A 24,290-nucleotide genomic window follows, 5' to 3' on the forward strand; every position below is an offset into this window, starting at 1 on the left:
AAAAATCACTGAGTTACAGTCGGTGATAAACAATCACTGAGTTACAGTCGGTGATAACAAATCAGTAAGTTACTTCGGTGATAATGAATCAGATTTACAGTTGGTGATAATAAATCACTGAGTAGCAATTGCCGATAATAAATCAGAGTTAAAGTTGGCAAAAATAAATCACTGAGTTAGAATCGGTGATAATAAATCAGAGTTACAGTCGGTGATAACAAATCAGTAAGTTACTGTCGGTCATAATTAATCAGAGTTACAGTCGGTGATAACAAATCACTGAGTTACAGTCGGTGATAATAAATCAGTAAGTTACTGTCAGTGATAATTAATCAGATTTACAGTTGGTGATAATAAATCACTAAGTAACAATTGCCGATAATAAATCAGAGTTAAAGTTGCCGATAATAAATCATTGAGTTAGAATCGGTGATAATAAATCAGTTAAAGTCGGTGATAAAAAATCAGTAAGTTACTGTCGGTGATAAATAATCAGATTTACAGTCGCTGATAATAAATCACTGAGTTACAGTCAATGATAATAAATCACTGAGTTAAAGTCGGTGATAAAAAATCACTGAGTTACAGTCGGTGATAATAAATCACTAAGTTACAGTCGGTGATAAAAAAATCACTGAGTTACAGTCGGTGATAATAAATCACTGAGTTACAGTCGATGATAATAAATCAGAGTTACAGTCGATAATAATAAATCACTGAATTACAGTTGTTCATAAAAAATCACTGAGTTACAGTCGATGATAATAAATCACTGAGTTGCAGTCAGTGATAACAAATCACTGGGTCACAATCGAAGGTAATAAATCACTGAGTTACAGTCGGCACTAACAAATCACTGAGTTACAGTCGATGATAATAAATCACTGAGTTACAGTCAATGATAATAAATCAGAGTTAAAGTCAGTGACAATAAATCACTGAGTCACAATCGAAGAAAATAAATCACTGAGTTACAGTCGATGATAATAAATCACTGTGTTACAGTCGGTGATAAGGAATTGCTGAGTTACAGTCGGTGATAATAAATCACTGAGCTACAGTCGGTGATAATAAATCAGAGTTAAAGTTGCCGATAATAAATCACTGAGTTAGAATCGGTGATAATAAATCAGTAAGTTACAGTCGGTGATAATAAATCAGTAAGTTACTGTCGGTGATAATTAATCAGAGGTACAGTCGATGATAACAAATCACTGAGTAACAGTCGGTGATAATAAATCACTGAGTTACACTCGGTGATAATAAATCAACTTTACAGGCGGTGATAATAAATCACTGAGTTACAGTCACGATAATAAATCAGATTTACAGTCTGTGATAATAAATCACTGAGTTACAGTCAATGATAATAAATCTGTGTTACAGGCGGTGATAATAAATCACTGAGTTACAGTCGGCGATAATAAATCACTGAGTTACAGTCGGTGATAAAAAATCACTGAGTTACAGTCGGTGATAATAAATCACTGAGTTACAGTCGGTGATAAAAAAAATCACTGAGTTATGGTCGGTGATAAACAATCACTGAGTTACAGTCAATGATAATAAATCAGAGTTACAGTCGGTGATAAAAAATCACTGAGTTACAGTCGTTGATAAAAAATCACTGAGTTACAGTCGGTGATAACAAATCAGTAAGTTACTGTCGGTGATAATGAATCAGATTTACAGTTGGTGATAATAAATCACTGAGTAGCAATTGCCGATAATAAATCAGAGTTAAAGTTGGCAATAATAAATCACTGAGTTAGAATCGGTGATAATAAATCAGAGTTACAGTCGGTGATAACAAATCAGTAAGTTACTGTCGGTGATAATTAATCAGAGTTACAGTCGGTGATAACAAATCACTGAGTTACAGTCGGTGATAATAAATCAGTAAGTTACTGTCAGTGATAATTAATCAGATTTACAGTTGGTGATAATAAATCACCGAGTAACAATTGCCGATAATAAATCAGAGTTAAAGTTGGCAATAATAAATCACTGAGTTAGAATCGGTGATAATAAATCACTGAGTTACTGTCGGTGATAAAAAATCACTGAGTTACAGTCGGTGATCAGAAATCAGTGTTACAGGCGGTGATAATAAATCACTGAGTTACAGTCGCGATAATTAATCAGAGTTACAGTTGATGAAAATAAATCACTGAGTTACAGTCGGTGATAACTAATCACTGAGTTACAGTTGTTGATAAAAAAATCACTGAGTTACAGTCGATGATAATAAATCAGAGTTACAGTCAGTGATAATAAATTGCTGAGTTACAGTCGGTGATAATAAATCACTGAGTTACAGTCAGTGATAATAAATCAGAGTTAACGTCGGTGATAATAAATTGCTGAGTTACAGTCGGTGATAATAAATCACTGAGTTACAGTCACGATAATAAATCACTGAGTTAGAATCAGTGATTATAAATCAGAGTTACAGTCGGTGATAATAAATCAGTAAGTTACTGTCGGTGATATTTAATCAGAGTTACAGTCGATGATAACAAATCACTGAATTACAGTCGGTGATAATAAATCACTGAGTTACACTCGGTGATAATAAATCAGCGTTACAGGCGGTGATAATAAATCACTGAGTTACAGTCACGATAATAAATCAGATTTACAGTCGGTGATAATAAATCACTGAGTTACAGTCAATGTTAATAAATCTGAGTTACAGGCGGTGATAATAAATCACTGAGTTACAGTCGGCGATAAAAAATCACTGAGTTACAGTCGTTGATAAAAAATCACTGAGTTACAGTCGGTGATAAACAATCACTGAGTTACAGTCGGTGATAACAAATCAGTAAGTTACTTCGGTGATAATGAATCAGATTTACAGTTGGTGATAATAAATCACTGAGTAGCAATTGCCGATAATAAATCAGAGTTAAAGTTGGCAAAAATAAATCACTGAGTTAGAATCGGTGATAATAAATCAGAGTTACAGTCGGTGATAACAAATCAGTAAGTTACTGTCGGTGATAATTAATCAGAGTTACAGTCGGTGATAACAAATCACTGAGTTACAGTCGGTGATAATAAATCAGTAAGTTACTGTCAGTGATAATTAATCAGATTTACAGTTGGTGATAATAAATCACTAAGTAACAATTGCCGATAATAAATCAGAGTTAAAGTTGCCGATAATAAATCATTGAGTTAGAATCGGTGATAATAAATCAGAGTTAAAGTCGGTGATAAAAAATCAGTAAGTTACTGTCGGTGATAAATAATCAGATTTACAGTCGCTGATAATAAATCACTGAGTTACAGTCAATGATAATAAATCACTGAGTTAAAGTCGGTGATAAAAAATCACTGAGTTACAGTCGGTGATAATAAATCACTAAGTTACAGTCGGTGATAAAAAAATCACTGAGTTACAGTCGGTGATAATAAATCACTGAGTTACAGTCGATGATAATAAATCAGAGTTACAGTCGATAATAATAAATCACTGAATTACAGTTGTTCATAAAAAATCACTGAGTTACAGTCGATGATAATAAATCACTGAGTTGCAGTCAGTGATAACAAATCACTGGGTCACAATCGAAGGTAATAAATCACTGAGTTACAGTCGGCACCAACAAATCACTGAGTTACAGTCGATGATAATAAATCACTGAGTTACAGTCAATGATAATAAATCAGAGTTAAAGTCAGTGACAATAAATCACTGAGTCACAATCGAAGAAAATAAATCACTGAGTTACAGTCGATGATAATAAATCACTGTGTTACAGTCGGTGATAAGGAATTGCTGAGTTACAGTCGGTGATAATAAATCACTGAGCTACAGTCGGTGATAATAAATCAGAGTTAAAGTTGCCGATAATAAATCACTGAGTTAGAATCGGTGATAATAAATCAGTAAGTTACAGTCGGTGATAATAAATCAGTAAGTTACTGTCGGTGATAATTAATCAGAGGTACAGTCGATGATAACAAATCACTGAGTAACAGTCGGTGATAATAAATCACTGAGTTACACTCGGTGATAATAAATCAACTTTACAGGCGGTGATAATAAATCACTGAGTTACAGTCACGATAATAAATCAGATTTACAGTCGGTGATAATAAATCACTGAGTTACAGTCAATGATAATAAATCTGTGTTACAGGCGGTGATAATAAATCACTGAGTTACAGTCGGCGATAATAAATCACTGAGTTACAGTCGGTGATAAAAAATCACTGAGTTACAGTCGGTGATAATAAATCAGTAAGTTACTGTCGGTGATAATGAATCAGATTTACAGTTGGTGATAATAAATCACTGAGTAGCAATTGCCGATAATAAATCAGAGTTAAAGTTGGCAATAATAAATCACTGAGTTAGAATCGGTGATAATAAATCAGAGTTACAGTCGGTGATAACAAATCAGTAAGTTACTGTCGGTGATAATTAATCAGAGTTACAGTCGGTGATAACAAATCACTGAGTTACAGTCGGTGATAATAAATCAGTAAGTTACTGTCAGTGATAATTAATCAGATTTACAGTTGGTGATAATAAATCACCGAGTAACAATTGCCGATAATAAATCAGAGTTAAAGTTGGCAATAATAAATCACTGAGTTAGAATCGGTGATAATAAATCACTGAGTTACTGTCGGTGATAAAAAAATCACTGAGTTACAGTCGGTGATCAGAAATCAGTGTTACAGGCGGTGATAATAAATCACTGAGTTACAGTCGCGATAATTAATCAGAGTTACAGTTGATGAAAATAAATCACTGAGTTACAGTCGGTGATAACTAATCACTGAGTTACAGTTGTTGATAAAAAAATCACTGAGTTACAGTCGATGATAATAAATCAGAGTTACAGTCAGTGATAATAAATTGCTGAGTTACAGTCGGTGATAATAAATCACTGAGCTACAGTCAGTGATAATAAATCACTGAGTTAAAATTGGCGATAATAAATCAGTTAGAATCGGTGATAATAAATCAGTAAGTTACAGTCGGTGATAATAAATCAGAGTTACAGTCGGTGATAATAAATTGCTGAGTTACAGTCGGTGATAATAAATCACTGAGCTACAGTCGATGATAACAAATCACTGAGTTACAGTCGGTGATAATATATCACTGAGTTACACTCGGTGATAATAAATCAGCATTACAGGCGGTGATAATAAATCACTGAGTTACAGTCACGATAATAAATCAGATTTACAATCGGTGATAATAAATCACTGAGTTACAGTCAATGATATTAAATCTGAGTTACAGGCGGTGATAATAAATCACTGAGTTACTATCGCCGATAATAAATCACTGAGTTACAGTCGGCGATAATAAATCACTGAGTTACAGTCAGTGATAACAAATCACTGAGTTACAGTCGATGATAATAAATCAGAGTTACAGTCGGAGATAATAAATTGCTGAGTTACAGTCGGTGATAATAAATCACTGAGCTACAGTCGGTGATAACAAAACACTGAGTTAAAATTGGCGATAATATATCACTGAGTTAGAATCGGTGATAATAAATCAGTAAGTTACAGTCGGTGATAATAAATCAGAGTTACAGTCGGTGATAATAAATTGCTGAGTTACAGTCGTTGATAATAAATCACTGAGCTACAGTCGATGATAACAAATCACTGAGTTACAGTCGGTGATAATAAATCACTGAGTTACACTCGGTGATAATAAATCAGCATTACAGGCGGTGATAATAAATCACTGAGTTACAGTCACGATAATAAATCAGATTTACAATCGGTGATAATAAATCACTGAGTTACAGTCAATGATATTAAATCTGAGTTACAGGCGGTGATAATAAATCACTGAGTTACAGTCGGTGATAAAAAATCACTGAGTTACAGTCGTTGACAAAAAATCACTGAGTTACAGTCGGTGATAATAAGTCACTGAGTTACAGTCGGTGATTAAAAAAATCACTGAGTTACAGTCGGTGATAATCAATCACTGAGTTACAGTCGATGATAATAAATCAGAGTTACAGTCGATGATAATAAATCACTGAGTTACAGTTGTTGATAAAAAAATCACTGAGTTATAGTCGATGATAATAAATTACTGAGTTACAGTTGGTGATAATAAATCACTGAGTCACAATCGAAGATAATAAATCACTGAGTTACAGTCGGCGATAACAAATCACTGAGTTACAGTCGATGATAATAAATCACTGAGTTACAGTCGATAATAATAAATTGCTGAGTTACAGTCGGTGATAATAAATCACTGAGCTACAGTCGGTGATAATAAATCATTGGTTAAAATTGGCGATAATAAATCAGAGTTAAAGTTGCCGATAATAAATCACTGAGTTAGAATCGGTGATAATAAATCACTGAGTTAGAATCGGTTATAAATCAGTAAGTTACAGTCGGTGATAATAAATCAGTAAGTTACTGTCGGTGATAATTACTCAGATTTACAGTCGGTGATAATAAATCACTGAGGAACAATTGTCGATAATAAATCAGAGTTAAAGTTGGCAATAATAAATCACTGAGTTAGAATCGGTGCTAATAAATCAGAGTTACAGTCGGTGATAATAAATCAGTAAGTTACTGTCGGTGATATTTAATCAGAGTTACACTCGATGATAACAAATCACTGAGTTACAGTCGGTGATAATAAATCACTGAGTTACACTCGGTGATAATAAATCAGCATTACAGGCGGTGATAATAAATCACTGAGTTACAGTCAGTGATAACAAATCACTGGGTCACAATCGAAGATAATAAATCACTGAGTTACAGTCGGCACTAACAAATCACTGAGTTACAGTCGATGATAATAAATCACTGAGTTACAGTCAATGATAATAAATCAGAGTTACAGTCGGTGATAATAAATTGCTGAGTTACAGTCGGTGATAATAAATCACTGAGCTACAGTCAGTGATAATAAATCACTGAGTTAAAATTGGCGATAATAAATCAGGGTTAAAGTTGCCGACAATAAAGCACTGAGTTAGAATCGGTGATGATAAATCAGAGTTACAGTTGGTGATAATAAATTAGGAAGTTACTGTCGGTGAAAATTAATCAGATTTACAGTTAGTGATAATAAATCACTGAATAACAATTGCCGATAATAACTCAGAGATAAAGTTGGCAATAATAAATCACTGAGTTTGAATCGGTGATAATAAATCAGAGTTACAGTCAGTGATAATAAATCAGTAAGTTACTGTCGGTGATAATTAATCAGAGTTAAAGTCAGTGATAATAAATCACTAAGTTACAGTCAGTGATAATAAATCAGAGTTACAGTCGGTGATAATAAATCACTGAGTTGCTGTTGGTGATAATAAATCAGAGTTACAGTCGGCGATAATAAATCACTGTTACAGTCGGTGATAATAACTCAGAATTACAGTCAATGATAATAATTCAGAGTTACAGTCGGCGATAATACATCACTGAGTTACAGTCGGTGATAAAAAATCACTGAGTTACAACCGATGATATCAAATCGCTGAGTTACAGTCGGCGATAAAAAATCAATGAGTTACAGTCGGTGATAATAAATCAGAGTTACAGTCGGCGATAATAAATCACTGAGTTACAGTCGGTGATAATAAATCAGAGTTACAGTCGGCGATAATAAATCACTGAGTTAGAATCGGTGATAATAAATCAGAGTTACAGTCGGTGATAATAAATCAGTAAGTTACTGTCGGTGAGATTTAATCAGAGTTACAGTCGATGATAACAAATCACTGAGTTACAGTCGGTGATAATAAATCACTGAGTTACACTCGGTGATAAATCAGCGTTACAGGCGGTGATAATAAATCACTGAGTTACAGTCATGATAATAAATCAGAGTTGCAGTCGGTGAAAATAATCATTGAGTTTCAGTCGGCGATAAAAAATCACTGTTACAGTTGCCGATAATAAATCACTGAGTTAAAGTCGATGATAACAAATTGCTGAGTTACAGTCGGCGATAATAAATCACTGAGTTACAGTCGGTGACAATAAATCATTGATTTACAGTCGGCGATAATAAATCACTGAGTTACAGTCGGCGAAAGTAAATCACTGAGTTACAGTCGGTGATGAAAAATCACTGAGTTACACTCGGTGATAATAAATCAGCGTTACAGGCGGTGATAATAAATCAGTAAGTTACTGTCGGTGATAATTAATCAGATTTACAGTCGGTGATAATAAATCACTGAGTAACAATTGCCGATAATAAATCAGAGTTAAAGTTGGCAATAATAAATCACTGAGTTAGAATCGGTGATAATAAATCAGAGTTACAGTCGGTGATAATAAATCAGTAAGTTACTGTTGGTGAGATTTAATCAGAGTTACAGTCGATGATAACAAATCACTGAGTTACAGTCGGTGATAATAAATCACTGAGTTACACTCGGTGATAATAAATCAGCGTTACAGGCGGTGATAATAAATCACTGAGTTACAGTCACGATAATAAATCAGATTTACAGTCGGTGATAATAAATCACCGAGTTATAGTCAATCATAATAAATCAGCATTACAGGCGGTGATAATAAATCACTGAGTTACAGTCACGATAATAAATCAGATTTACAATCGGTGATAATAAATCACTGAGTTACAGTCAATGATATTAAATCTGAGTTACAGGCGGTGATAATAAATCACTGAGTTACAGTCGGTGATAAAAAATCACTGAGTTACAGTCGTTGACAAAAAATCACTGAGTTACAGTCGGTGATAATAAGTCACTGAGTTACAGTCGCTGATTAAAAAAATCACTGAGTTACAGTCGGTGATAATCAATCACTGAGTTACAGTCGATGATAATAAATCAGAGTTACAGTCGATGATAATAAATCACTGAGTTACAGTTGTTGATAAAAAAATCACTGAGTTATAGTCGATGATAATAAATCACTGAGTTACAGTTGGTGATAATAAATCACTGAGTCACAATCGAAGATAATAAATCACTGAGTTACAGTCGGCGATAACAAATCACTGAGTTACAGTCGATGATAATAAATCACTGAGTTACAGTCAATGATAATAAATCAGAGTTAAAGTCGGTGATAATAAATCACTAAGTTACAGTCAGTGATAATAAATCAGAGTTACAGTCGGTGATAATAAATCACTGAGTTGCTGTTGGTGATAATAAATCAGAGTTACAGTCGGCGATAATAAATCACTGTTACAGTCGGTGATAATAAATCAGAATTACAGTCAATGATAATAATTCAGAGTTACAGTCGGCGATAATACATCACTGAGTTACAGTCGGTGATAAAAAATCACTGAGTTACAACCGATGATATCAAATCGCTGAGTTACAGTCGGCGATAAAAAATCAATGAGTTACAGTCGGTGATAATAAATCAGAGTTACAGTCGGCGATAATAAATCACTGAGTTACAGTCGGTGATAATAAATCAGAGTTACAGTCGGCGATAATAAATCACTGAGTTAGAATCGGTGATAATAAATCAGAGTTACAGTCGGTGATAATAAATCAGTAAGTTACTGTCGGTGAGATTTAATCAGAGTTACAGTCGATGATAACAAATCACTGAGTTACAGTCGGTGATAATAAATCACTGAGTTACACTCGGTGATAAATCAGCGTTACAGGCGGTGATAATAAATCACTGAGTTACAGTCATGATAATAAATCAGAGTTGCAGTCGGTGAAAATAATCATTGAGTTTCAGTCGGCGATAAAAAATCACTGTTACAGTTGCCGATAATAAATCACTGAGTGAAAGTCGATGATAACAAATTGCTGAGTTACAGTCGGCGATAATAAATCACTGAGTTACAGTCGGTGACAATAAATCATTGATTTACAGTCGGCGATAATAAATCACTGAGTTACAGTCGGCGAAAGTAAATCACTGAGTTACAGTCGGTGATGAAAAATCACTGAGTTACACTCGGTGATAATAAATCAGCGTTACAGGCGGTGATAATAAATCAGTAAGTTACTGTCGGTGATAATTAATCAGATTTACAGTCGGTGATAATAAATCACTGAGTAACAATTGCCGATAATAAATCAGAGTTAAAGTTGGCAATAATAAATCACTGAGTTAGAATCGGTGATAATAAATCAGAGTTACAGTCGGTGATAATAAATCAGTAAGTTACTGTTGGTGAGATTTAATCAGAGTTACAGTCGATGATAACAAATCACTGAGTTACAGTCGGTGATAATAAATCACTGAGTTACACTCGGTGATAATAAATCAGCGTTACAGGCGGTGATAATAAATCACTGAGTTACAGTCACGATAATAAATCAGATTTACAGTCGGTGATAATAAATCACCGAGTTATAGTCAATCATAATAAATCAGCATTACAGGCGGTGATAATAAATCACTGAGTTACAGTCACGATAATAAATCAGATTTACAATCGGTGATAATAAATCACTGAGTTACAGTCAATGATATTAAATCTGAGTTACAGGCGGTGATAATAAATCACTGAGTTACAGTCGGTGATAAAAAATCACTGAGTTACAGTCGTTGACAAAAAATCACTGAGTTACAGTCGGTGATAATAAGTCACTGAGTTACAGTCGCTGATTAAAAAAATCACTGAGTTACAGTCGGTGATAATCAATCACTGAGTTACAGTCGATGATAATAAATCAGAGTTACAGTCGATGATAATAAATCACTGAGTTACAGTTGTTGATAAAAAAATCACTGAGTTATAGTCGATGATAATAAATCACTGAGTTACAGTTGGTGATAATAAATCACTGAGTCACAATCGAAGATAATAAATCACTGAGTTACAGTCGGCGATAACAAATCACTGAGTTACAGTCGATGATAATAAATCACTGAGTTACAGTCGATAATAATAAATTGCTGAGTTACAGTCGGTGATAATAAATCACTGAGCTACAGTCGGTGATAATAAATCATTGGTTAAAATTGGCGATAATAAATCAGAGTTAAAGTTGCCGATAATAAATCACTGAGTTAGAATCGGTGATAATAAATCACTGAGTTAGAATCGGTTATAAATCAGTAAGTTACAGTCGGTGATAATAAATCAGTAAGTTACTGTCGGTGATAATTACTCAGATCTACAGTCGGTGATAATAAATCACTGAGTAACACAATTGCCGATAATAAATCAGAGTTAAAGTTGGCAATAATAAATCACTGAGTTAGAATCGGTGCTAATAAATCAGAGTTACAGTCGGTGATAATAAATCAGTAAGTTACTGTCGGTGATATTTAATCAGAGTTACACTCGATGATAACAAATCACTGAGTTACAGTCGGTGATAATAAATCACTGAGTTACACTCGGTGATAATAAATCAGCATTACAGGCGGTGATAATAAATCACTGAGTTACAGTCAGTGATAACAAATCACTGGGTCACAATCGAAGATAATAAATCACTGAGTTACAGTCGGCACTAACAAATCACTGAGTTACAGTCGATGATAATAAATCACTGAGTTACAGTCAATGATAATAAATCAGAGTTACAGTCGGTGATAATAAATTGCTGAGTTACAGTCGGTGATAATAAATCACTCAGCTACAGTCAGTGATAATAAATCACTGAGTTAAAATTGGCGATAATAAATCAGGGTTAAAGTTGCCGACAATAAAGCACTGAGTTAGAATCGGTAATAATAAATCAGAGTTACAGTTGGTGATAATAAATTAGGAAGTTACTGTCGGTGAAAATTAATCAGATTTACAGTTAGTGATAATAAATCACTGAATAACAATTGCCGATAATAACTCAGAGATAAAGTTGGCAATAATAAATCACTGAGTTAGAATCGGTGATAATAAATCAGAGTTACAGTCAGTGATAATAAATCAGTAAGTTACTGTCGGTGATAATTAATCAGAGTTAAAGTCGGTGATAATAAATCACTAAGTTACAGTCAGTGATAATAAATCAGAGTTACAGTCGGTGATAATAAATCACTGAGTTGCTGTTGGTGATAATAAATCAGAGTTACAGTCGGCGATAATAAATCACTGTTACAGTCGGTGATAATAAATCAGAATTACAGTCAATGATAATAATTCAGAGTTACAGTCGGCGATAATACATCACTGAGTTACAGTCGGTGATAAAAAATCACTGAGTTACAACCGATGATATCAAATCGCTGAGTTACAGTCGGCGATAAAAAAATCAATGAGTTACAGTCGGTGATAATAAATCAGAGTTACAGTCGGCGATAATAAATCACTGAGTTACAGTCGGTGATAAATCAGAGTTACAGTCGGCGATAATAAATCACTGAGTTAGAATCGGTGATAATAAATCAGAGTTACAGTCGGTGATAATAAATCAGTAAGTTACTGTCGGTGAGATTTAATCAGAGTTACAGTCGATGATAACAAATCACTGAGTTACAGTCGGTGATAATAAATCACTGAGTTACACTCGGTGATAATAAATCAGCGTTACAGGCGGTGATAATAAATCACTGAGTTACAGTCATGATAATAAATCAGAGTTGCAGTCGGTGAAAATAATCATTGAGTTTCAGTCGGCGATAAAAAATCACTGTTACAGTTGCCGATAATAAATCACTGAGTTAAAGTCGATGATAACAAATTGCTGAGTTACAGTCGGCGATAATAAATCACTGAGTTACAGTCGGTGACAATAAATCATTGATTTACAGTCGGCGATAATAAATCACTGAGTTACAGTCGGCGAAAGTAAATCACTGAGTTACAGTCGGTGATGAAAAATCACTGAGTTACACTCGGTGATAATAAATCAGCGTTACAGGCGGTGATAATAAATCACTGAGTTACAGTCAGTGATAATAAATCAGTAAGTTACTGTCGGTGATAATTAATCAGATTTACAGTCGGTGATAATAAATCACTGAGTAACAATTGCCGATAATAAATCAGAGTTAAAGTTGGCAAAGTAAATCACTGAGTTAGAATCGGTGATAATAAATCAGAGTTACAGTCGGTGATAATAAATCAGTAAGTTACTGTTGGTGAGATTTAATCAGAGTTACAGTCGATGATAACAAATCACTGAGTTACAGTCGGTGATAATAAATCACTGAGTTACACTCGGTGATAATAAATCAGCGTTACAGTCGGTGATAATAAATTGCTGAGTTACAGTCGGTGATAATAAATCACTCAGCTACAGTCAGTGATAATAAATCACTGAGTTAAAATTGGCGATAATAAATCAGGGTTAAAGTTGCCGACAATAAAGCACTGAGTTAGAATCGGTAATAATAAATCAGAGTTACAGTTGGTGATAATAAATTAGGAAGTTACTGTCGGTGAAAATTAATCAGATTTACAGTTAGTGATAATAAATCACTGAATAACAATTGCCGATAATAACTCAGAGATAAAGTTGGCAATAATAAATCACTGAGTTAGAATCGGTGATAATAAATCAGAGTTACAGTCAGTGATAATAAATCAGTAAGTTACTGTCGGTGATAATTAATCAGAGTTAAAGTCGGTGATAATAAATCACTAAGTTACAGTCAGTGATAATAAATCAGAGTTACAGTCGGTGATAATAAATCACTGAGTTGCTGTTGGTGATAATAAATCAGAGTTACAGTCGGCGATAATGAATCACTGTTACAGTCGGTGATAATAAATCAGAATTACAGTCAATGATAATAATTCAGAGTTACAGTCGGCGATAATACATCACTGAGTTACAGTCGGTGATAAAAAATCACTGAGTTACAACCGATGATATCAAATCGCTGAGTTACAGTCGGCGATAAAAAAATCAATGAGTTACAGTCGGTGATAATAAATCAGAGTTACAGTCGGCGATAATAAATCACTGAGTTACAGTCGGTGATAATAAATCAGAGTTACAGTCGGCGATAATAAATCACTGAGTTAGAATCGGTGATAATAAATCAGAGTTACAGTCGGTGATAATAAATCAGTAAGTTACTGTCGGTGAGATTTAATCAGAGTTACAGTCGATGATAACAAATCACTGAGTTACAGTCGGTGATAATAAATCACTGAGTTACACTCGGTGATAATAAATCAGCGTTACAGGCGGTGATAATAAATCACTGAGTTACAGTCATGATAATAAATCAGAGTTGCAGTCGGTGAAAATAATCATTGAGTTTCAGTCGGCGATAAAAAATCACTGTTACAGTTGCCGATAATAAATCACTGAGTTAAAGTCGATGATAACAAATTGCTGAGTTACAGTCGGCGATAATAAATCACTGAGTTACAGTCGGTGACAATAAATCATTGATTTACAGTCGGCGATAATAAATCACTGAGTTACAGTCGGCGAAAGTAAATCACTGAGTTACAGTCGGTGATGAAAAATCACTGAGTTACACTCGGTGATAATAAATCAGCGTTACAGGCGGTGATAATAAATCACTGAGTTACAGTCAGTGATAATAAATCAGTAAGTTACTGTCGGTGATAATTAATCAGATTTACAGTCGGTGATAATAAATCACTGAGTAACAATTGCCGATAATAAATCAGAGTTAAAGTTGGCAAAGTAAATCACTGAGTTAGAATCGGTGATAATAAATCAGAGTTACAGTCGGTGATAATAAATCAGTAAGTTACTGTTGGTGAGATTTAATCAGAGTTACAGTCGATGATAACAAATCACTGAGTTACAGTCGGTGATAATAAATCACTGAGTTACACTCGGTGATAATAAATCAGCGTTACAGGCGGTGATAATAAATCACTGAGTTACAGTCACGATAATAAATCAGATTTACAGTCGGTGATAATAAATCACCGAGTTATAGTCAATCATAATAAATCTGAGTTACAGGCGGTGATAATAAATCACTGAGTTACAGTCGGTGATAATAAATCACTGAGCTACAGTCGATGATAACAAATCACTGAGTTACAGTCGGTGATAATAAATCACTGAGTTACACTCGGTGATAATAAATCAGCATTACAGGCGGTGATAATAAATCACTGAGTTACAGTCACGATAATAAATCAGATTTACAATCGGTGATAATAAATCACTGAGTTACAGTCAATGATATTAAATCTGAGTTACAGTCGGTGATAATAAATCACTGAGTTACAATCGCCGATAATAAATCACTAAGTTACAGTCGGTGATAATAAATCACTGAGTTACAGTCGGCGATAATAAATCACTGAGTTACAGTCGGTGATAATAAATCAGCATTACAGGCGGTGATAATAAATCACTGAGTTACAGTCACGATAATAAATCAGATTTACAATCGGTGATAATAAATCACTGAGTTACAGTCAATGATATTAAATCTGAGTTACAGGCGGTGATAATAAATCACTGAATTACAATCGCCGATAATAAATCACTAAGTTACAGTCGGTGATAAAAAATCACTGAGTTACAGTCGTTGACAAAAAAATCACTGAGTTACAGTCGGTGATAATAAGTCACTGAGTTACAGTCGGTGATTAAAAAAATCACTGAGTTACAGTCGGTGATAATCAATCACTGAGTTACAGTCGATGATAATAAATCAGAGTTACAGTCGATGATGATAAATCACTGAGTTACAGTTGTTGATAAAAAAATCATTGAGTTATAGTCGATGATAATAAATCACTGAGTTACAGTTGGTGATAATAAATCACTGAGTCACAATCGAAGATAATAAATCACTGAGATACTGTCCGTGCTAAAAAATCACTGAGTTACAGTCGATGATAATAAATCACTGAGTTACAGTCAATGATAAATCAGAGTTACAGTCGGTGATAATAAATCACTGAGCTACAGTCGGTGATAATAAATCACTGAGTTAAAATTGCCGATAATAAATCAGTGTTAAAGTTGCCGATAATAAAGCACTGAGTTAGAATCGGTGATAATAAATCAGAGATACAGTCGGTGATAATCAATCAGTAAGTTACTGTCGGTGATAAAAAAATTACTGAGTTATACTCGGTGATCATAAATCAGCGTTACAGGCGGTGATAATAAATCACTGAGTTACAGTCGCGATAATAAATCAGAGATACAGTCAGTGATAATAAATCACTGAGCTACAGTTGGTGATAATTAATCACTGAGTTACAGTCAATGATAATAAATCACTGAGTTACAGTCAGTGATAATAAATCAGAGTTAAAGTCGTTGATAATAAATCACTGAGTTACAGTCGGTGATATAAAATCACTGAGTTATACTCGGTGATCATAAATCAGTGTTACAGGCGGTGATAATAAATCACTGAGTTACAGTCGCGATAATAAATCAGAGATACAGTCGGTGATAATAAATCACAGCTACAGTCGGTGATAATAAATCACTGAGTTACAGTCAATGATAATAAATCACTGAGTTACAGTCGGCAATAATAAATCACTGAGTTACAGTCGGTGATAAAAAATCACTGAGTTAGAGTCGGTGATAATAAATCACTAAGTTACAGTCGGTGATAAAAAAATCACTGAGTTACAGTCGGTGATAATAAATCAGAGTTACAGTCGATGATAATAAATCACTGAGTTACAGTTGTTCATAAAAAATCACTGAATTACAGTCGATGATAATAAATCACTGAGTTCCAGTCAGTGATAACAAATCACTGGGTCACAATCGAAGATAATAAATCACTGAGTTACAGTCGGCACTAACAAATCACTGAGTTACAGTCGATGATAATAAATCACTGAGTTACAGTCAATGATAATAAATCAGAGTTAAAGTCGGTGATAATAAATTGCTGAGTTACAGTCGATGATAAAAAATCACTGAGTTACAGTCGGTGATATAAAATCACTGAGTTATACTTGGTGATCATAAATCAGTGTTACAGGCGGTGATAATAAATCACTGAGTTACAGTCGCGATAATAAATCAGAGATACAGTCGGTGATAATAAATCACAGCTACAGTCGGTGATAATAAATCACTGAGTTACAGTCAATGATAATAAATCACTGAGTTACAGTCGGCAATAATAAATCACTGAGTTACAGTCGGTGATAAAAAATCACTGAGTTAGAGTCGGTGATAATAAATCACTAAGTTACAGTCGGTGAGAAAAAAATCACTGAGTTACAGTCGGTGATAATAAATCAGAGTTACAGTCGATGATAATAAATCACTGAGTTACAGTTGTTCATAAAAAATCACTGAATTACAGTCGATGATAATAAATCACTGAGTTACAGTCAGTGATAACAAATCACTGGGTCACAATCGAAGATAATAAATCACTGAGTTACAGTCGGCACTAACAAATCATTGAGTTACAGTCGATGATAATAAATCACTGAGTTACAGTCAATGATAATAAATCAGAGTTAAAGTCGGTGATAATAAATTGCTGAGTTACAGTCAGTGATAATAAATCGCTGAGTTAAAATTGGCGATAATAAATCAGAGTTAAACTTGCCGACAATAAAGCACTGAGTTAGAATCGGTGATAATAAATCAGAGTTACAGTCGGTGATAATAAATCAGATTTACAGTTAGTGATAATAAATCACTGAATAACAATTGCCGATAATAAATCAGAGATAAAGTTGGCAATAATAAATCACTGAGTTAGAATCGGTGATAATAAATCAGAGTTACAGTCAGTGATAATAAATTAGTAAGTTACTGTCGGTGATAATTAATCAGAGTTACAGTCGGTGATAATAAATCACTAAGTTACAGTCAGTGATAATAAATCACTGAGTCACAATGGAAGATAATAAATCACTGAGTGACAGTCGGTGATAACAAATCACTGAGTTACAGTCGATGATAATAAATCACTGAGCTACAGTCGGTGATAATAAATCACTGAGTTAAAATTGGCGATAATAAATCAGAGTTAAAGTTGCCGATAATAAAGCACTGAGTTAGAATCGGTGATAATAAATCAGTAAGTTACAGTCAGTGATAATAAATCAGTAAGTTACAGTCGGTGATAATAAATCAGTAAGTTACTATCGGTGATAATGAATCAGATTTACAGTGGGTGATAATAAATCACTGAGTAACACAATTGCCGATAATAAATCAGAGTTAAAGTTGGCAATAATAAATCACTGAGTTAGCATCGGTGATAATAAATCAGAGTTACAGTCGGTGATAATAAATCAGTAAGTTACTGTCGGTGGGATTTAATCAGAGTTACAGTCGATGATAACAAATCACTGAGTTACAGTCGGTGATAATAAATCACTGAGTTACACTCGGTGATAATAAATCAGCGTTACAGGCGGTGATAATAAATCACTGAGTTACAGTCGGTGATAATAAATCAGTAAGTTACTGTCGGTGATAATTAATCAGATTTACAGTCGGTGATAATAAATCACTGAGTAACAATTGCCGATAATAAATCAGAGTTAAAGTTGGCAATAATAAATCACTGAGTTAGAATCGGTGATAATAAATCAGAGTTACAGTCGGTGATAATAAATCAGTAAGTTACTGTTGGTGAGATTTAATCAGAGTTACAGTCGATGATAACAAATCACTGAGTTACAGTCGGTGATAATAAATCACTGAGTTACACTCAGTGATAATAAATCAGCGTTACAGGCGGTGATAATAAATCACTGAGTTACAGTCACGATAATAAATCAGATTTACAGTCGGTGATAATAAATCACCGAGTTATAGTCAATCATAATAAATCTGAGTTACAGGCGGTGATAATAAATTACTGAGTTACAGTTGGTGATAATAAATCACTGAGCTACAGTCGATGATAACAAATCACTGAGTTACAGTCGGTGATAATAAATCACTGAGTTACACTCGGTGATAATAAATCAGCATTACAGGCGGTGATAATAAATCACTGAGTTACAGTGACGATAATAAATCAGATTTACAATCGGTGATAATAAATCACTGAGTTACAGTCAATGATATTAAATCTGAGTTACAGGCGGTGATAATAAATCACTGAGTTACAATCGCCGATAATAAATCACTGAGTTACAGTCAATGATAAATCAGAGTTACAGTCGGTGATAATAAATCACTGAGCTACAGTCGGTGATAATAAATCACTGAGTTAAAATTGCCGATAATAAATCAGTGTTAAAGTTGCCGATAATAAAGCACTGAGTTAGAATCGGTGATAATAAATCAGAGATACAGTCGGTGATAATCAATCAGTAAGTTACTGTCGGTGATAAAAAATTACTGAGTTATACTCGGTGATCATAAATCAGCGTTACAGGCGGTGATAATAAATCACTGAGTTACAGTCGCGATAATAAATCAGAGATACAGTCGGTGATAATAAATCACAGCTACAGTCGGTGATAATAAATCACTGAGTTACAGTCAATGATAATAAATCACTGAGTTACAGTCGGCAATAATAAATCACTGAGTTACAGTCGGTGATAAAAAATCACTGAGTTAGAGTCGGTGATAATAAATCACTAAGTTACAGTCGGTGATAAAAAAATCACTGAGTTACAGTCGGTGATAATAAATCAGAGTTACAGTCGATGATAATAAATCACTGAGTTACAGTTGTTCATAAAAAATCACTGAATTACAGTCGATGATAATAAATCACTGAGTTACAGTCAGTGATAACAAATCACTGGGTCACAATCGAAGATAATAAATCACTGAGTTACAGTCAGCACTAACAAATCACTGAGTTACAGTCGATGATAATAAATCACTGAGTTACAGTCAGTGATAACAAATCACTGGGTCACAATCGAAGATAATAAATCACTGAGTTACAGTCAGCACTAACAAATCACTGAGTTACAGTCGATGATAATAAATCACTGAGTTACAGTCAATGATAATAAATCAGAGTTAAAGTCGGTGATAATAAATTGCTGAGTTACAGTCAGTGATAATAAATCGCTGAGTTAAAATTGGCGATAATAAATCAGAGTTAAACTTGCCGACAATAAAGCACTGAGTTAGGATCGGTGATAATAAATCAGAGTTACAGTCGGTGATAATAAATAAGATTTACAGTTAGTGATAATAAATCACTGAATAACAATTGCCGATAATAAATCAGAGATAAAGTTGGCAATAGTAAATCACTGAGTTAGAATCGGTGATAATAAATCAGAGTTACAGTCAGTGATAATAAATCAGTAAGTTACTGTCGGTGATAATTAATCAGAGTTACAGTCGGTGATAATAAATCAGAGTTACAGTCAGTGATAATAAATCAGAGTTACAGTCGGTGTTAATAAATCACTGAGTTACAGTCGGTGATAATAAATCACTGAGTTGCTGTTGGTGATAATAAATCAGAGTTACAGTCGGTGACAATAAATCATTGATTTACAGTCGGCGATAATAAATCACTGAGTTACAGTCAGCGAAAGTAAATCACTGAGTTACAGTCGGTGATAAAAAATCACTGAGTTACAGTCGGTGAAAATATATTACTGAGCTCCAGTTGTCGATAATAAATCACTGACTTACAATCAACGATACCAATGTGCTGAACTACAGTCGGTGATAATAAATCACTGAGTTACAATTGGCACCAATATATTGCTGAGTTACAGTCATTGATAATAAATCAGAGTTACAGTCAGTGATAATAAATCACTGAGTCACAATCGAAGATAATAAATCACTGAGTGACAGTCGGTGATAACAAATCACTGAGTTACAGTCGATGATAATAAATCACTGAGTTACACTCGGTGATAATAAATCAGCGTTACAGGCGGTGATAATAAATCACTGAGTTACAGTCGGTGATAATAAATCAGTAAGTTACTGTCGGTGATAATTAATCAGATTTACAGTCGGTGATAATAAATCACTGAGTAACAATTGCCGATAATAAATCAGAGTTAAAGTTGGCAATAATAAATCACTGAGTTAGAATCGGTGATAATAAATCAGAGTTACAGTCGGTGATAATAAATCAGTAAGTTACTGTTGGTGAGATTTAATCAGAGTTACAGTCGATGATAACAAATCACTGAGTTACAGTCGGTGATAATAAATCACTGAGTTACACTCGGTGATAATAAATCAGCGTTACAGGCGGTGATAATAAATCACTGAGTTACAGTCACGATAATAAATCAGATTTACAGTTGGTGATAATAAATCACCGAGTTATAGTCAATCATAATAAATCTGAGTTACAGGCGGTGATAATAAATTACTGAGTTACAGTTGGTGATAATAAATCACTGAGCTACAGTCGATGATAACAAATCACTGAGTTACAGTCGGTGATAATAAATCACTGAGTTACACTCGGTGATAATAAATCAGCATTACAGGCGGTGATAATAAATCACTGAGTTACAGTGACGATAATAAATCAGATTTACAATCGGTGATAATAAATCACTGAGTTACAGTCAATGATATTAAATCTGAGTTACAGGCGGTGATAATAAATCACTGAGTTACAATCGCCGATAATAAATCACTGAGTTACAGTCAATGATAAATCAGAGTTACAGTCGGTGATAATAAATCACTGAGCTACAGTCGGTGATAATAAATCACTGAGTTAAAATTGCCGATAATAAATCAGTGTTAAAGTTGCCGATAATAAAGCACTGAGTTAGAATCGGTGATAATAAATCAGAGATACAGTCGGTGATAATCAATCAGTAAGTTACTGTCGGTGATAAAAAATTACTGAGTTATACTCGGTGATCATAAATCAGCGTTACAGGCGGTGATAATAAATCACTGAGTTACAGTCGCGATAATAAATCAGAGATACAGTCGGTGATAATAAATCACAGCTACAGTCGGTGATAATAAATCACTGAGTTACAGTCAATGATAAGAAATCACTGAGTTACAGTCGGCAATAATAAATCACTGAGTTTCAGTCGGTGATAAAAAATCACTGAGTTAGAGTCGGTGATAATAAATCACTAAGTTACAGTCGGTGATAAAAAAATCACTGAGTTACAGTCGGTGATAATAAATCAGAGTTACAGTCGATGATAATAAATCACTGAGTTACAGTTGTTCATAAAAAATCACTGAATTACAGTCGATGATAATAAATCACTGAGTTACAGTCAGTGATAACAAATCACTGGGTCACAATCGAAGATAATAAATCACTGAGTTACAGTCAGCACTAACAAATCACTGAGTTACAGTCGATGATAATAAATCACTGAGTTACAGTCAGTGATAACAAATCACTGGGTCACAATCGAAGATAATAAATCACTGAGTTACAGTCAGCACTAACAAATCACTGAGTTACAGTCGATGATAATAAATCACTGAGTTACAGTCAATGATAATAAATCAGAGTTAAAGTCGGTGATAATAAATTGCTGAGTTAAAATTGGCGATAATAAATCAGAGTTAAACTTGCCGACAATAAAGCACTGAGTTAGAATCGGTGATAATAAATCAGAGTTACAGTCGGTGATAATAAATCAGATTTACAGTTAGTGATAATAAATCACTGAATAACAATTGCCGATAATAAATCAGAGATAAAGTTGGCAATAATAAATCACTGAGTTAGAATCGGTGATAATAAATCAGAGTTACAGTCAGTGATAATAAATCAGTAAGTTACTGTCGGTGATAATTAATCAGAGTTACAGTCGGTGATAATAAATCAGAGTTACAGTCAGTGATAATAAATCAGAGTTACAGTCGGTGTTAATAAATCACTGAGTTACAGTCGGTGATAATAAATCACTGAGTTGCTGTTGGTGATAATAAATCAGAGTTACAGTCGGTGACAATAAATCATTGATTTACAGTCGGCGATAATAAATCACTGAGTTACAGTCGGCGAAAGTAAATCACTGAGTTACAGTCGGTGATAAAAAATCACTGAGTTACAGTCGGTGAAAATATATTACTGAGCTCCAGTTGTCGATAATAAATCACTGACTTACAATCAACGATACCAATGCGCTGAACTACAGTCGGTGATAATAAATCACTGAGTTACAATTGGCACCAATATATTGCTGAGTTACAGTCATTGATAATAAATCAGAGTTACAGTCAGTGATAATAAATCACTGAGTCACAATCGAAGATAATAAATCACTGAGTGACAGTCGGTGATAACAAATCACTGAGTTACAGTCGATGATAATAAATCACTGAGCTACAGTCGGTGATAATAAATCACTGAGTTAAAATTGGCGATAATAAATCAGAGTTAAAGTTGCCGATAATAAAGCACTGAGTTAGAATCGGTGATAATAAATCAGAGTTACAGTCGGTGATAATAAATCAGTAAGTTACTGTCGGTGAGATTTAATCAGAGTTACAGTCGATGATAACAAATCACTGAGTTACAGTCGATGATAATAAATCACTGAGTTACACTCGGTGATAATTAATCAGCGTTACAGGCGGTGATAATAAATCACTGAGTTACAGTCAATGATAATAAATCAGAGTTACAGTCGGTGATAATAAATCACTGAGTTAAAAATGGCGACAATAAATCAGAGTTAAAGTTGCCGATTATAAAGCACTGAGTTAGAATCGGTGATAATAAAGCAGAGTTACAGTCGGTGATAATAAATCAGTAAGTTACTGTCGGTGATAATTAATCAGATATACAGTCGGTGATAATAAATCACTGAGTTACAGTCGGTGATAATAAATCACTGAGTTACAGTCGCGATAATAAATCAGAGATACAGTCGATGATAATAAATCACTGAGTTACAGTCGGTGATAACAAATTACTGAGTTACAGTTGTTGATAAAAAATCGCTGAGTTACATTCGATGATAACAAATCACTGAGTTACAGTCAGTGATAATAAATCACTGAGTCACAATCGAAGATAATAAATCACTGAGTTAAAATTGGCGATAATAAATCAGAGTTAAAGTTGCCGATAATAAATCACTGAGTTAGAATCGGTGATAATAAATCAGAGTTAAAGTCAGTGATAAAAAATCAGTAAGTTACTGTCGGTGATAATTAATCAGATTTACAGTCGCTGATAATAAATCACTGAGTTACAGTCAATGATAATAAATCTGAGTTACAGGCGGTGATAATAAAACACTGAGTTACAGTCGGCAATAATAAATCACTAAGTTACAGTCGGTGATAATAAATCACTAAGTTACAGTCGGTGATAAAAAAATCACTGAGTTACACTCAGTGATAATAAATCAGCGTTACAGGCGGTGATAATAAATCACTGAATTACAGTCACGATAATAAATCAGATTTACAATCGGTGACAATAAATCACTGAGTTACAGTCAATGATAATAAATCTGAGTTACAGGCGGTGATAATAAATCACTGAGTTACAGTCAGCGATAATAAATCACTGAGTTA

Source organism: Pristiophorus japonicus, chromosome 2, assembly GCF_044704955.1.
Source record: "Pristiophorus japonicus isolate sPriJap1 chromosome 2, sPriJap1.hap1, whole genome shotgun sequence".
Classification (NCBI taxonomy): domain Eukaryota; kingdom Metazoa; phylum Chordata; class Chondrichthyes; family Pristiophoridae; genus Pristiophorus; species Pristiophorus japonicus.